Genomic DNA, 15,673 nt, shown 5'->3' with positions numbered 1-15,673 from the left:
TAGGGTAAAGGGGGTGGGACACTGTGGCAATATGGAGCCAATGGGTAAGCAGGGAAGGGAGAACATTCTAGGGGATATACATATGAGGAAAAAGGGCCGGAGAGGCCAACAGGCCAACCAGGGAGGTAGAACTGGGGTGTATTTGCATATACAACAAAGCATCCTGGGAGAAGCTCTGCTCAGTCACCTTGAACAGGGGATATTTTTCCAACTTAGGGTCTGTCCCTCCAAGGAACCATAATGGACCTGTTTTGTGTAGGCCCACCAGCCTCCACAATGAGCACGTGCAGGCTCCTAAACAGATATCGCTTTGTTTCCATCAAATTAGCCAGAGCACCTTATTCCAGCTTTGCCCTAGCTGCCAGAGAACAGACAATACTTGCTGTAGAATAAAAACCTGCCTGGAGAGCACTAAGGACACACAAAAATAAAATTTATATTCACTGGCCAAAACAGTCACTGTTAGATCACCCCCCACCTCTCCTCATTTCTCATGTGTCGCAGGCAGTTAAGGGGCTGGTGAAGGCTTGGTGCTCTGGCAGTGGTTCTTCTGCTGCCTGTATTTTTCCCTCGTTGTGCACAGGGGACTGCTGTGGGAGAGATGGGAATGCAATCAGAAGCTGCACAAAGTGTATCAAGGAATATTGCCAGGGCAGCCAGGTTATTCTTCACTTGTTGCAGCTCTGTGAGCAGAATCATAATCTCTGTGTATATGTGGAAAAAAAATACGACAAAAAACCTACAGTGATAAAATAATGGAACTCGCAAAAGGCAGAAAATGCAGAGCTCTTATTGGCAATCCTGCACTCCCTGTGCAGTTCAGAGAGCCAGACCAGCTCAGCTAGCACTGGGGGATTGCAGCCATACAATGAAGTTCAGATGCTCTCTCAGCACATGCTTGCTGTTTGGAGAATCTCCACCCAAATAAATGGTTGCCTACTGAGTAGTTAAATTTGACAAGCAGCTTTCATTCCTATTTCTGTGGTGCTTTTCATCAGCTTAGTGTATGTCCCTCTTGTTACTGTAATGTCATGTTTTAATAACTTCTTTAGCCTGACTGTCCCCTTGTTCTGCTTCCAAGTGCTCTGTTTCCCAAATTCCTTCTCAATACATCTTGTAGCACTAGAGAAATGCTTTAATTTCCATAGGACTCTGCTGCTCTCTGCTCACCAAAGAAGCATCTGAACAGATTCTCTCTTGTATCAGCTGCTGAAGTTTGTTTATTCTGCACCCAGGAGAGGGGAAAACAGAAAGGAGCAGGATTTTCCGTATCTTCTGAAAAGGCTTAGTTTGAACATCAATCTCATTTAATTTTGCCCTAATTTATCTGAGACTGTAAGTCCCACTTTTGCTTCTTTCTGACGTTACTAATTCTCAATGTGGGCTGCAGTAAGACTGATAGTGTAAGAACCTGAATTCTCTACAGTAAAATTTGTAGCTTATCATATTCAATAATAAGAAAGCAAGTTGTAAAGTTTAAACAATTTCTCTAAACTCATAGTAAAATAAAGCTATGGTGGAAGATCATAAAACACATAAAGATAATTCAATATTTAATATCTTCAATCCTAGTGGACAAAATTTATTAATGAGGTTTAGATCTAAATGCCATCCTATCTCAGGTGGGACAAGTCAACTCTTTTCCTATGACACAATATATATAATGATGGAAGAATCTTTCCAATCTAAATTAATTTGAAGCCTAGCGAGAACATAATTGCCATGTACCCAGCCATGTGCATTCCTGTGATTTGGTCTAAGGTCAGTTTCCCAGAGTAGTGAAAATTCATGGATTAACACACAGACATGCAGGCATACACACACATATGCTACAAAGGCTAAATCTCTGCAAATAACTTGTCTCCTTCTCAAAGTGCAAACAAGCTATAAAAAAGAATAGTTTGGAGTCAAAGAAATCAAACAATGGTAATGTAAAGATGAACAAAAGTATCTAAAAGGAGATACTTAAGTTAAAACAATAGAAAACATTTCTATGTGACTTCATGACTAACTTTGCTTCCAACAAAACTCTAAGACCAGTCTGAACTGCTTAAAGGAAGTTCTATTTGGAATTTCTAAAATAACTTAATGGTAATCAGCATTTCAGTCAATGTCAACTTCAGCATTTTCGTCAATTCTTCTTGAATGAAGAATTAAGAAAAATAATCGACTCTGTTCACATTGCAATCAAATGGCAAAGCCAAGTGACCAAATATCACCCACACATAAAGGAGGGCAAGGAAAACTTCTGAGTGTTCCAACCAGAAAAGTAGAGTTTAATGTAGAGTTTTGGGGAACTAAAAGTACTGATAATCACCTCAAAATTGTAAATAACCTCCTTGCAAGCAGATATCAGTTAATCAGAGATTATTGATCTAATCAGAAAAATAATTGTTACTTTAAAGATATTTTGAGGATTGGAAAATAAGGAGGAAAAAAGCAAATAAGTTTAGGTGAAAGTTTTCAGAAAAAAAATCAATGCTTCCATTTTTTATGAAGTTGTAATTCCAGGGGAGAGAAGTTACAGTCCACAAAAAAAAACCAAAACAAAACAAACAAAAAAAAAAAAAAAAAAAAAAAAAAAACCAACAAAAAACCAAAAAACCCCCTGTACTTGAAAACAAATTTCTTGTTGAAAACTTGCTTTGATTATTTTTTTTTTCTCAAGAGTTCCAAGCTGCTTTGGTAGAAATAGCTATATTCAAAATATGTGAGACAGTAAAAAACCCAAAAATTGACAACATAAAAAATACTGAAAGATGTTGATGTACAAAAAGCTATATAAAATCCTCTTCCTTTGAAAAATTATGGCCAGCTGTATTTAGTATGCCTTAATTATGCATTTGATCCAGAATGTCATTCATACTGCTTTCCCCAGCTGATTTCTGACTGAGCATCTCAATGGTAACTGGGTCAGCTGCATTTTTGGTGTGAATTGAAAGAGAGAATAAGTTTTGATCCCTAAGGAAAATTTGGTTTTGGCTGTGAGAAGAAGTTCGAGGTGAAGGAATCAAGCATGCAAACATATAAAAGTTTACTTGTAGTGGAAGAGTTTATATAGGACAAGACAAAATATTTTTTGCATTGCTGCAGTTACTCTGCATGTCAACACTCCTTGTTTTGAGGAACCATCTTGCTGTTAGCAATATATGGGCAGCATTCAGAGAAAATTCAATGCAAAAAAAAAAAGATGTAACAAACTACTGGTTACTGCTTTGAAACTCCCTCTCCCATGTCCAAGATTTTAAAACTTTCACACCAGATCCTTGCCTGCATTAGTGAGGAGGAAGATCTTTCTCCAAGACATGGTTATTTCTTCCCACACCTTGCCAGAGGATAACAAGACAAAATCATGGAGCTGAAGAGCTCCAGCAAGGCAAACAGAAAAGCGAGTCAGGGAGATCTTATCACACTGTTATTTTTGAGGGACTATTGATTCGTTCTTTCATTTTAATCCTTCCCTGTTTGGGAACCAGATCAGTTTAAAATAAGGAAACACTTAAAAATATAACATTATGAAGGGATTTACTCTTTTTCCCCTTCTCTTATATCCTCAAATTATTTTCACTGGAGTATGCACCTGAGGACTATCAAGTGGCAGGGCCCCAGGCATTATTCTGGAGAATACTTTTGTTAGAAGCATGAAGTTTTATAACCTGAACTGTGGACTCAGGTAAGCTCTGGTTCTCATTAAGTGTGAATTGGTTAAGTACAGTCTGTTTTCAGCCCTTTTGAGGAGAGTTTAGCTCCCCAGAGCTGTGAGATTCTCCTCCAGCCCATGGGATGCTTTGAGGAGAGGTGTCCCTGCTGCTGGTGCTGTGCTGATCACACCCGGGTTCATCTCACCACAGGAGCAGGACTTTCTTTTTTGTGATTATCTTTGTCTTCATCAGTTCAGGCTTATTAAGTTTATTCTGGCTTGTGAATGTTCATTAAGCCTTAGCTGGCTGCTTTGAGAGGTATTATTATTTCTCACACAGAAAGGGACACTTAATTGTGAGGTGAATCTGCTTCTCCTGGTCCCTCAAGATTTCACAGATGGTCTCTTTGGCCCTTGCAAAACAAAGACTTGAGCATGGGACTGTAAGATAGTTCACACCTCTTGTTGCAATTCCCCCAAATTAAACCAGAAAATGTAACAAATCCATATAAACTGTGAGGAAACAGTGAAATGTCTGAGTGACATTGGCCCCAAAGGGCCTTTTTTTGGAAATTTCTGATTCTGCCATTTCCACCGACTTACATAAGGTGGGTGACACTGCTGCAGAACAGACAAAGCATCTGTCTTGGATATTTTTAAAAAATGCCAATTTTGGAAAAGTGTAATTAGTTGTTTATGGTTTTTTAAAAGTAGAAAGGCTGGATGTGAGTCACTGGCTGGGTTGTCCCAATCCTGCAGGTGTTCAGGAACAGACAGGACGTTTTCCATCTCTGCTGCTGAATGAGGGGTGTTGAGGGATGGCTTTGCTGAAAGAGTCTCTACAAGTGCTGTCTCCTGGGATGGCTTTGCTCTGGGGCCCTGTGTTAATAGCAGGATTGCACTTGTCCTTGTGCCTGTCATGACAGCATGGATGTGATGCCATTTGGGCAGTGGAAAACATCCCCATTAAGTTCAGCTTCTCACTGTTTCCTTAGCATGGCAGCACAGCATCTCAACTGGGAGTGCAGTTCCTCCTCTGACTTTCCTGCTCCCCTCATGTGTGCATCCTTGTGCAGCCATGGAGCTGCCAGCCCTGGAGCAGATGCTCATGCATGAAATCTGATGGCAGAAACTGCAATTGTTACCTTTACAAATAGATAACGATGCTTTTACCACCCGTGTTCATTCTCACCCTGGTGCCTTTTGGAAGGGGTTAACAACTTGAATTTTTTTTGGAGCTTGGAGGGTGAATGGCTCCTACAGCAGCCCTGGAATGACAGACCTGCCTCTGCAAAGAGTGTGATGGTACTGGTGGAGCCATTGTAGTTTTTGAGTGCAAGTTTCCTAAGTGATCAAAATCCCCTCATGGCTCTCATTATAAATGTCCAGAAAGTGAGGAGCTGCTATGATTAAACAGAAAGGAACAGCAACACAGTCTGATGCTTTAAGACACTAGTTAAAATAGGCCCTTATTTTCTGGCCTGACAGAGGCTCTAGAAGTGGCTCATTTGACTTTGTCCTGACCAATACTTTTGCTTGCAAGTGTGTCACTCCACTTCCACAACACTTCTGTGGCTTGTGTTTTGCTGTAGAAGTTGAGCAATTCCTTGATCAGTCTAAATCAGTGTGTTTTCAACATTTTCTAATTAGAGACCTCTAAATACTTTGCTTGAGTTATAAGGTATCAATATATAGTGCTATGTCTATATAACCTGATGTCAATATCCTAAATAATGACTTTTTATATATCTATATAAACTGATACCTATATAACCCGAATCATAACTTTTATACCTATATCACCTGATATAAATAACTTTCTGTACAATGTAATGGCTAGTTGCTTAATGCTGAATAGACAAAAAAAAAAAAAAAAAAAGAAGAAAAAACTCACCAGTTTTATATAATCACCTAGTAACTTTGATCTAAGTTCAAAGAAAGGGGTCATATATTACTACTTTGAATTTTTTTATCTATTTTTATTTTATGCTAATAAGATAGCCTGTGCCAGAGAAAATAAACTCTTTTCTTTTTCTCCATTCCTAGTCTGTCAATATGATATAAATACCAGCCCACAATTTAGCATTGTTAATTAATATGTACTTTCCATTACCTTTCTTTTGGAGTGCTCATTTTCTTGAGGAATATAGCTCTTCATTCAAACACTTCATTTCGTAGCAGGAGAAAGAGACAGAGGCACAGAAGAACTACTTTAACTGGATGATGTAACAATGGCTGTGGTAATAATTGTCTGGGAGAATTATATGGAGGTAACAAAAGGACTCACAAAATGAATACATTACAAAGACTCTTTTATGACTGAAAAATACTGATGTCCTTAAAAGAGAGAGAGAGAGAAGTAGGAGTTGGATGATTTTTTTAAAGAAAATGCAAAGATTACACATTGAAGTTTGTATTGGCATAGGGAAGATGTTTTTTTAGGACTGCTGGAGGAAATGGAGTGCTCTGTTCCATTGTTTCCTCACCCCTATTTCCACAGCACATCATCCTGCCCCATTGGCAGTGAGAGGCTGGGCTGGTCAGCCTGACCCGGGCTCCAGCAATTCTGCTGCCACCAAGTGCTCATCCAGCAGAGCAGCTCTGAGTGCCTTGGCTGCTGTGCCAGTCTGGTTTCTCTCTGCTCAGACAGCTCAGATCCAGTTAATTTTGGCAGTCAAGGCTCACTGCCAGTATGTCATCCTTTGGGGTGCACTTGTGCAAGCAGGGTAATCCTGGATGGGGTCAGGAAATGGGAGATTAGGAGGAAAGCAGAGAGGCAGAGGGGGTAACTTGTTATTCTGGGCATCCATTACCATGGCAGTTACCTATTTCTAGATCTATCATATACACACTTATTTCCAGGGCATGCAGGTCTACTAGGTAAAAGATGGGGGTTTGCCCCTTTAAAAAATATGAGAGAATCTCTACTGAACCCATTTGACAAGTGGATTCAATATTGTTCATTTTCTCTTAACTCTAAGTTATAATCATGAGAAGTCTGGTTTTCATATCAACTATTATATCAGTTTTTCCTATCAGCTATCTGTTTTTTACTTCAGCTAAGAGGTTGCACTTGCTGTCACCATTTGAACCTCTGTAGATGTTTGTACTGAACACTGTTCAGAGTTTATTATTTTTATCATGAAAGTACAGCTGTATCTGTATCTGAGGTGCTACAGAATTAGAATAAGGTATAACGAGGCACTGTAAGTTGCTAATACACATTACACTCACTAGCACCTTGGCATGTGGAAATGTGCAACTTTACACATCTGGATAACTGGAACCAACAAAAAAGACATCAAAATTATTTTAATGTTAATGGGAAATATCATCCTCAGTGAAACAGGTAATTTCTTGCTGTAGTTGGTGTCTGCCCAGATGACCACCTTTCCACGGCTAGTGTTAATGTTCAGCACTTCAAAGGCATGGGAACATGGGAGAGGAAAAAACCTGCTTTAAAAAGCATTTTTCTGAAGGGGTAGTGGTCGGCTGGATCAGTTTCTGACTTGGCCAGACACACAACTGTGAGTGCCGGCGCTGCAAGGAAGGTGGTGATGGGGAGCAGGGGGTGTGAAGGGAAACAGGGGAAAAAGCAGAGCATGGAAGTTCCAGCCTCATCTCTGTAGTGGAGGAGGCTCTCCCTGGCAAAACTTGAGATGCCATTTCTTTTTGCCCTGGGAACAGAGCCTGACCCCCACCTGGCTGCATCCTCGTGTCAGGGAGTTGGAGAGAGTGAGAAGGTCCCCCCTGAGCCTCCTTTTCTCCAGGCTGAGCCACCCCAGCTCCCTCAGCTTCACCTCATATGCCTCACTCTCCAAATTCTTCTGCAGCTTTGTTGCCCTGCAGGCAGGCTAACAGCAGGAAAAATGTCTAAGAATGCATTTCAAACAGACAGCGGGTGTGAAATTGAGCAGTCCTAATCCCAATCTCATTTTTACTAGGTTTGTAATTCCTGTAAAAGCCGGGCAGTCCTGGAACAGGGGCAGCTGGTGGCCCCACACACACAGGGCAGCTCACTGGATGCTCTCGGGAGCTCTGGGGCACGAAGTCGAAGTCGGTGGGACTGCAGGAGATGCTTGTTCACTCCTGCTGATGGATGGGGCACAGGGCACAGCCGCTTCTCCAGGGCCGCCCATTCAGCTCGTCAGGTGCTCCTTCCTTAACCCTTCCCTGTAAGAGCCAAAATGAGGGATGTGGGACCCCAGGCAGCTCTCCAAAATGCAGTTTATTGGGTCCAAGACGTTACAGCAGACCAGGGTCCTGGGTGACAGAGCCTGTGCCTACAGCTGTCAGCTCCAGCTGCAGGCAGGCCTGGAGACCCTTTAGTTTAGGTTACAATGCATTATATGCTTTTCTTTGCTGAGCATCTTAACAGAGAAGAACCAATCTATATTTTAACTTTTATCTATAGCCTATCATAACTACTGTAATTACCATATTCATGTTACTATTCTCCAATCACTAAAAGTTAGTACATTACAGTTTAAGCTAGAAGTTGTTTTTCAGTTTTCTTGCAGTGGGAAATTTTGAGACCTTTTTTCTACTTGCCACATCGGCAGGTTTGTTCACCTGTGCTATCTTTCTGCTTGGTAGAAACATCTTTTTTGAGGTGATTTATCCTTTGCTCTAAGTCATAAAAACCCCCTTCTAATTAACCTACCCTTTGCCTTCTTGGTTATCCAGTAAGACTGGCTCAGCAATTCTTTTCTTCTACATCAAAACTTGCTTCCAACTCTATTCCTTCATCAGACCCTACATTCAAAAATCTTTCTGCCAAGCATACATATCTGTGAGACTTTCTTGTCAAACTTTCATCTTTCCCAACACTTCCCCTTTCTTTCTCTCTGCCCTCCGAACAGATTCGTTCTGCAGCCAAAGCCGGTTTTCCCCAGCCAGTCATTAAAACAGCCGGATGCGGCTCCCTTCCCCCAGCTGATGCGGTGGCGAGGAGTGCCTGCTGATCAGTCCTTTCACGTAGCCTCTGCCGGTTACAAAAATTTTTTAAAAATTAAAAAACCAAACCCAAACCCAAAAACAAACAAGCAAACAAAAAAAGCCCCAGCAGCTCCCTCAAACCCCGGCACCACCGAGCGGGGCGCGCTGGCCTCGGTGGAGATGGAGAGGCGAGGGCTGTTCGAGATTCCTGCGGACCTGCGAGGAGGTGGAGCTTGCTTTTCTGCGCTTTCTTAGAGCCACATAATTCCTGAGCTGCCGGCGCGTAAAGGGGCTGAACTTGGGCGCAATTTGCCGGCCTCGGGTGTAGGACGAAGCCCCGTCCTGCTCCCCCGTCTCGCAGCAGGGCAAGGAGAGAAGCTGGAGCATCCCTCCCCTTCCTCCGGATTCTTCTCTAGCATCCCCCTCTGGCATCTCCCTCTGGCATCCTCCTCTGGTATCCCCCTCTGGCTGTCTTTCCTCCTCTTCCTCCTACCCTCACCCCGCTAAAATACACAAGCCCAGCGGCTTTAATGTGATAAAAGAGGAGTTCTTGAGGAAAGTCAGAAGCACATGGTGCCAGTATGTCACTGGCGTAGGTTGAACATGTAAAGAGAAAAAGAGCTCAAGAGTTTCACAAGTGAGCCGTGAAATGAGAAGTAACAGCTGATGTACTGGAGGGAAGGAGAGTCGTCATCTGGAGCTGTGGATCTGAGGTTAGTGGTTGTGGGAGGGAGCTGGAACCCAAAGTAATTACCCAGGCAAAGGAGAAAGCAAAAGAAGGAGATCCAGACTATTGCTTTGTGCTGCTATAGCTTGGAAAGAATCACCAGGAAAACTGGGGAACATTAGCAAAAGCCTTTTGTGGGGTCGAGAGCCACTTCCCTTCTCCTATTAGACGCAGGAGGCTGAGCACCTGATTTACTTAAAACAAACAAACAAACCAAAAAACAAACAAACAAACAAAAAACCAAACAAACAAACAAAAAAACCCCCCCAAACCCCAAAAGAGCCTAGAGGACTTCCCAGAACTTGCATTTTCTATCCCCACAGTTGCTTGCCTGGGAGGCTGAAAGGAAGAACCTATTTCACTTTTTCCCCCCCTAGTTAGAATATAAATACAGAAATAAAGAGCTAAGGAGTGGCAGTAGAGGTGTAGGGGGTTATTGTGCATCGAGGTGTAGGTTAAAAATGCCAACACCACTGGAGAAAGAACACCCCTTAATTTTTCATGTAGAAATATTAAAATGAATGTGTTAGATATTGAGAAGAATGTTGAGTTGAACAATACCAAATCCAAGGAAGGATTTTTCCTGCTCCCGTTTCACAACCTCATATACAAATACAAAGCAGGGCAGAAGTTTTCCAAGGCCCAGGAGCCACAATTCCCATTGCCCAAGCCCTAATGCACAAAGAGGGGTGACATGTCTACTCCCTGTCCCAGTTCATCCCACAGCACATGGCTTTTCCACCAAGTTGGCCAATGCCCAAGAACAATGAGGCCAAGGGGATTTGCAGGAGCGAGCTCTCCTATGGGATCCTCATTTGCTCCCCAGCCACACCCTTTGCGATGGTGCCCTTGGAAGCTGGCCAGTTGCCTTGCACAGGTTACCCAGGGAGAGTCTCATTATTGTGGCCCTTTCCTGTGCTCCTGTAGCTCCTGTGCTCCTTTGCTCCATGGCAGTTGTGGCTTGATTACATCTCCCAGCAGGCTGAGCTGGGAAAGTGTGGGAGAAAGGCTTTCCTACCGTTTTTCCTCCCCCATTACATCCCTCCTCAGTGAGATGAAAAAATCATACTCACTTTGCTGACACATCATGTGCCTTGAGAAGACAAGAGGTGCAAGGTTGCAAGAAGTCAGTTAAATCCTGAAGGAGGAAGGATGTAGCCCTGAGCTTTGAAATCTTAATAGAGGTGAGATTTGTTTTGTGTGCAGGACCAATGGCTGCCAGTGTCTCTGGATACACAAATTTAGGCAATTGTTTCTCCATCACAAACTAAAGCACATGCATGCCTTGCATAATGTTGTTTGCCACCATACAAATACTTCTTTTCTGGCTGCTGTAGAGGCTACAGATTGCTTTGCTGATCTTCTCCATCAGATGGCTTTATCCTTCTGGTACTACATATATGCAGATCTGAGGTCTGTGTAAATATGTATAAACAAAATGCATATTCTCTAACAGCTTTATTTTTAGTCCCTATGTTTTTATGCTAGGGATAAAGAAGTTTGTTAAATTGATATCATTGGTGTAAAATGATTATGCTAACAGTGGAAGCTGAAACCTTATCAGGGCTTTTAGAATTAGAATTGCTGGTTCTAAGTGGTCTCCCTATAAACACTGTTCTCTTAGTTATTCTTTTGATTTCAGCAAAGCAGTGCTTGTTCAAATTAAGAGTTATCAGTCTCAGGTTTCCAAAGAATCCCAGCAACAGAGTTTCTTTTCAAGAAGAGCTTGGAAGTGATGAATATAATGAACTCTGGGAGCAGCATGCCAAGCCTCTGCTCCTCAGAGGGATGGTTCTGCTCACACACTGAGTGCTGCCCTGTATGCATGTGTTTGGAAACCACATTTGAATGCCTAAAGCAAGCTGAGGAGCAGAGCTTGCACTCAAACATGTGGGTTTGGGTACATATGTGAGTGTCTAGGTATTTCTGTATGCATGTAGACATAAATAGCTTTATAAATACTGCATATCCACTGTGTAACAATTGTCTGTGTGATATTGATGTCTTGTGAAGGCTGACCTAGAACAGAGGCTGGCCAGAGTTAAAGAATAAAGCATATATTAATTAAAAGGCCTCAATGGATATATCTTGGGCAGTACAAGAGCTCAGCCAGGGCAACACCCAAGATGAGCCAAAATGGTCACAAAATACACGACCAGTCACAGGGTCACTCACTTTTGTAAGTTCTGGTTCATTTGCATATTGGAGTTAATTGTCCAGTTATAGCTTTAGATTATGAAGTCCTATCCTTCTTGTTTTTCTCTCTTCATTCTGCCATTATTTATGCTCTTGGGCCTGAGATTTGGATTGGTTGTCCTTGGTCCCCAGCTAGAGAAGGAATTGTTTTGTCTCCCTACTCTGTGCAGAGAGCTCACCATCTCCTGATATGAAGCTCAGAACTACACACTAAAGCAGTACAGAATCTGAAAAATATAAAAGCTAAAACCTGAGGCATCAATATCGTGTCAATATACACAATTGTCTGTGTGATAAGAAAGAAATATAATGTCAATATATAGGATTGGATTTTATTTTAAATTGTAAATTGCATTAACTTCTCTGGCTGATTTGGCAGAGCGAAAGTTGCTGGACCAGCCCTTTTAGTAAGATCACATTTATTTTTGTGATATGTTTTTACAGTATATATTTGCACCTGGGAATTAGAAGGAAAACCTGTAGGAGTAGAAGCCAGGCAGTACAGGAGACACCTTTCCAAGTCATGTTATTTAGGTCCAAGTTATTTTAAATTATTTTTTGCCTTTAAATTTTGTAATCATGTATTTCTCCAGCAATGCAAATCAGCCAAGGGTGAGATGAAGAAGCGTGAGGAGCAGAGGACACAGACATTCCAACAGCAACTCAGGATTGCTGAGCCAGGGCACTCAAACCTCATGAGTCAGCCTGTTCCTGGCTAGTCATGAGACTGAATTAAAAAATCATGGGCTGTTCTCAAAGCAAATTTGGGCTTCCTCTTGTTTGCCCTTGGATTCTGGTTTTGTTCTATGCCTGGGATATGTTTGCAAGTTTTTCCCCATAGATAAAAGGACTAGAAGGGGATTTAAGTCCCTAGCAAAGGGCACTTGAAAAGCAAGTCAAATGCTAGTCCTTCAAGAATGGACCAATGTGTAAAAAAGGTTTCTACAGAGACATAAGGAGAGTAAAACAGGCATCACAGACATAGTAGGATGAATTGCTTGGCATCCTTACACAACTCACCTAGTATTTAACTGGGGCAAGGACAGGGAGACTGATGTTTAGCCCAGAAAAAAACAGGGAAAGCATTTAGGCTGGGAATTTAGTGTGGAAAACAGGAAGTATGAGGACATCAGTGACCTTTTTGGCTAACTTGCATGAGCTGCAGCTTGGAGATTAGCAACCATTTTTGGGCTGTGCGTCACTCAATCTGCTTGTTCTGACCGAGGCAGTATGGCCATGGCTGGGGCACAGGATCTCCTGTGGGAGACACCACTGCACCTGAAAAGTTTGTGTGTTCACCTGGGAAGGAGCATGAGCACAGTGTTAGTATACCCAGGGTCCATCTTCCCCCTTTATTTTGACAGCCCTGGCAGCTTTTGGAAAGCACTCAGAAGCCTTTTGTTTTATCATCTTTTGGAAGAGAGCTCACAAGCAAAGTGAGAACACTTTAATGCCTTACTAGAATGTTGGTGGTCCGGAGAGAAAGCCTCATTCATGCAAGAGTTTGATACATTGTTTTCTGATGGCCTGTTGTGTTTTGTCTTTGCACATCTTTCATTGCACTTATGCTTAGGGCAGAGAGGACTATTTAAGGAAACTCACTATGTTTATTTAAAGAAGAGAAAAAACCTCTGAGAATGCAGAATGTACTTTCTAATATTCTTTGGAGCTGTTCCCCATGATTGCATGTTTAAGTAAGACAACCGATAATTGCATTGAACATGGAGACTTTCTATCCTAAGTATTTCATTTCACTTCATTTCATTTCATTTCATTTCATTTCATTTCATTTCATTTCATTTCATTTTCATTTTTTTTAACCTCAGCTTGTTCAGCTGCTAGCACAGTTGTCATACTGGGGAGCCTGTGTGTGTGTGCTGCAATAGCAGGAGATAATTAGTGTACCCTGCCCTGCTCCAGAGAATGAGTGCATGGACTGCATGAACAATATCCTGTTGCTCAACACTTCTCATTTGAGTTTCTCAGATCCCCTATTTTGAAGATGATATTCCCACAGCCTCACTCTGTGATGCTCTGCAATGTTGTTTTCCAATGATATCAACAGGAATGGTATTGATCTGAATATATTCCCAGAGTGATCCTTGGAGCAAGATTTGTCGAACGAGTGTTATGTACAAATTCACCTCAATGTACAAAAGAAATTCAATTCTCCTCTTCAAAGCAGAGTGATAAAAGGATTCTGGGGACTGGATCAGCTTTGCAAGACAGTGAGGCTGGAAGTGAAGGACAACAGCAGCAACAACAAAATTGAAAAAGAGGATGAGGATGAAGAGAGAAAAGAAATACAGTATCTAAGAGGCTTCAGTAATTAAAACCATATTAAATATCTGTGCTCTGCAAATTATACCAATTGATATCATTTCAAAAAGCCATTACTGGGACTCCACTATGGGAGTTCAATATATTTTCTACCCTACTAGGGCTTTGTTCAACAGAAATGTTAAGCAGGATGTCTGTGTGCAGGAGCCTGCTGAATGCAGTGAAATGGGCTGCTTCATCTTCTCATCCCATTCAGCAGAAATTTAACTGTCCTGTGAAAATATGTCTCAGTACTGCTGGGAACTTTTGCATAGAGCCAAAGAGAGGTGAAGGCTTCATTGTAATGTTCCTCTTGCTCCCTGTTGGGTCACTGTCTGTTCATTGCACTACAAGGCCCTGTTGCTTTCTGCCACAGAAATTAATTTGATATTTTCCTTTGGAGCAGAAAGGGGTTTGGGTTAAATTCCGCATTGGAGAACAAAACCTTGGGAACAAATGTGCATGAACTTTGTGTAAGAGCAAAATGTGGCATCAGGCAGCTGAGTCAATTGTGATGAAGCCAAGGTGATACGTGTCTGTGGTGGTTTCAGTTCTAAACCAGGCAGAAACACCAATTTCGTGTAGTGGTTTTGGTTTGCCAATTAGAGATTTCAGCAATTTCTAGATTTCCCAGCCAATGCACCAAAGAGCGTGGTGGGGTTGGTGCTGGCTAATCACCAGTGCACTCACTTCCTGCTGTCAGATAGGTTTCTTTCATCTTTAACATGTGTTTTTCACAGAAGTGTGTACAGCGTTCTATTGGCTAAAAGCTTTGCATCACTTCCATAAGTGTGTCCCACGGAAAACCGTGACTTCTTCTTCCCTTGACCATAAGGAGATGTGACAGAGAACAGAAAGTTTGTGGCCTCTGCCAGAGCCAGGCCTGGTTTTTAGAGTAGTAGGACAAACACAGATTTCCTCCATGACAGGTTGGAGTGAAGACATTAGGGGCACAGATACTTCTTCCATAACAGTGTGGTTGAATTATGAATCAGGCTTGGGCTGAAAGCTGCTTATTCTTTCCTACCTTTCCCTACTAAAAAGCTTTAAGAAAGTATTTTCCAAACTGCTAAAGAGATTCAAATTCATAACTATTGTTTGAAAGAGGCTTCTAAATATCCTTGGCAGCTTGGGAAACCTTAGGCCTAACATGAGACTTTTCTATTACTGTGACTTTCAGCCAGGTTTATCTATCAGTCTGCCCATGTTTTCCCAGGTGCCACAGGGAGATGAAAGCATTCTGTGGAAAGAGTTGGCTCATTACCTCCTGCCTGAAAAAGAGGTGAAGGCATTGAGATAGGATTCTTTTCTCAAAGGAGATGAGCAGTTTCAAGGTCTCAGTGGGGCTCAAGTATGAGTGCACACATCCTAGAAGGGTTAAAGGATTGCAAGTCCAAGTGAGGGGTTCTCTTGGAGGTTATGCATTTCTTTTCTGAACTTTTTACACTTCGACACAATGTTATGCTGTATTACCTAAATACCCCTGTTCTTATGCTTCTATCCTAAATTAAAAGAAGGACAAAAAGGAGGAAGGGAGGGAGGGAGGGAGGGAGGAAGGAAGGACTCCAGGAAGGAAGGACTCCAGGAAGGACTCCAGGAAGGAAGGAAGGACTCCAGGAAGGAAGGACTCCAGGAAGGAAGGAAGGACGGTGAATTTGTCTACTCTTTGTTTTCATGTGTGTAACTTAGTACATTTCAAATTGACTTGATTCTCCAGAAAAAAAAAAAATGTTAGCACCCTTTCCAATTTGAGAAGAGAAACATCCAGAATTTGCTGATCTAATTTAACAATATTCCTTGAGCGTCAAGGTCATCAGAGGGATTTTCGGAAGTGTTCAACATTTTTATATCTC

Source organism: Molothrus aeneus, chromosome 5, assembly GCF_037042795.1.
Source record: "Molothrus aeneus isolate 106 chromosome 5, BPBGC_Maene_1.0, whole genome shotgun sequence".
NCBI classification, from domain to species: Eukaryota; Metazoa; Chordata; class Aves; order Passeriformes; family Icteridae; genus Molothrus; species Molothrus aeneus.
This window is presented reverse-complemented; position numbering follows the sequence as displayed.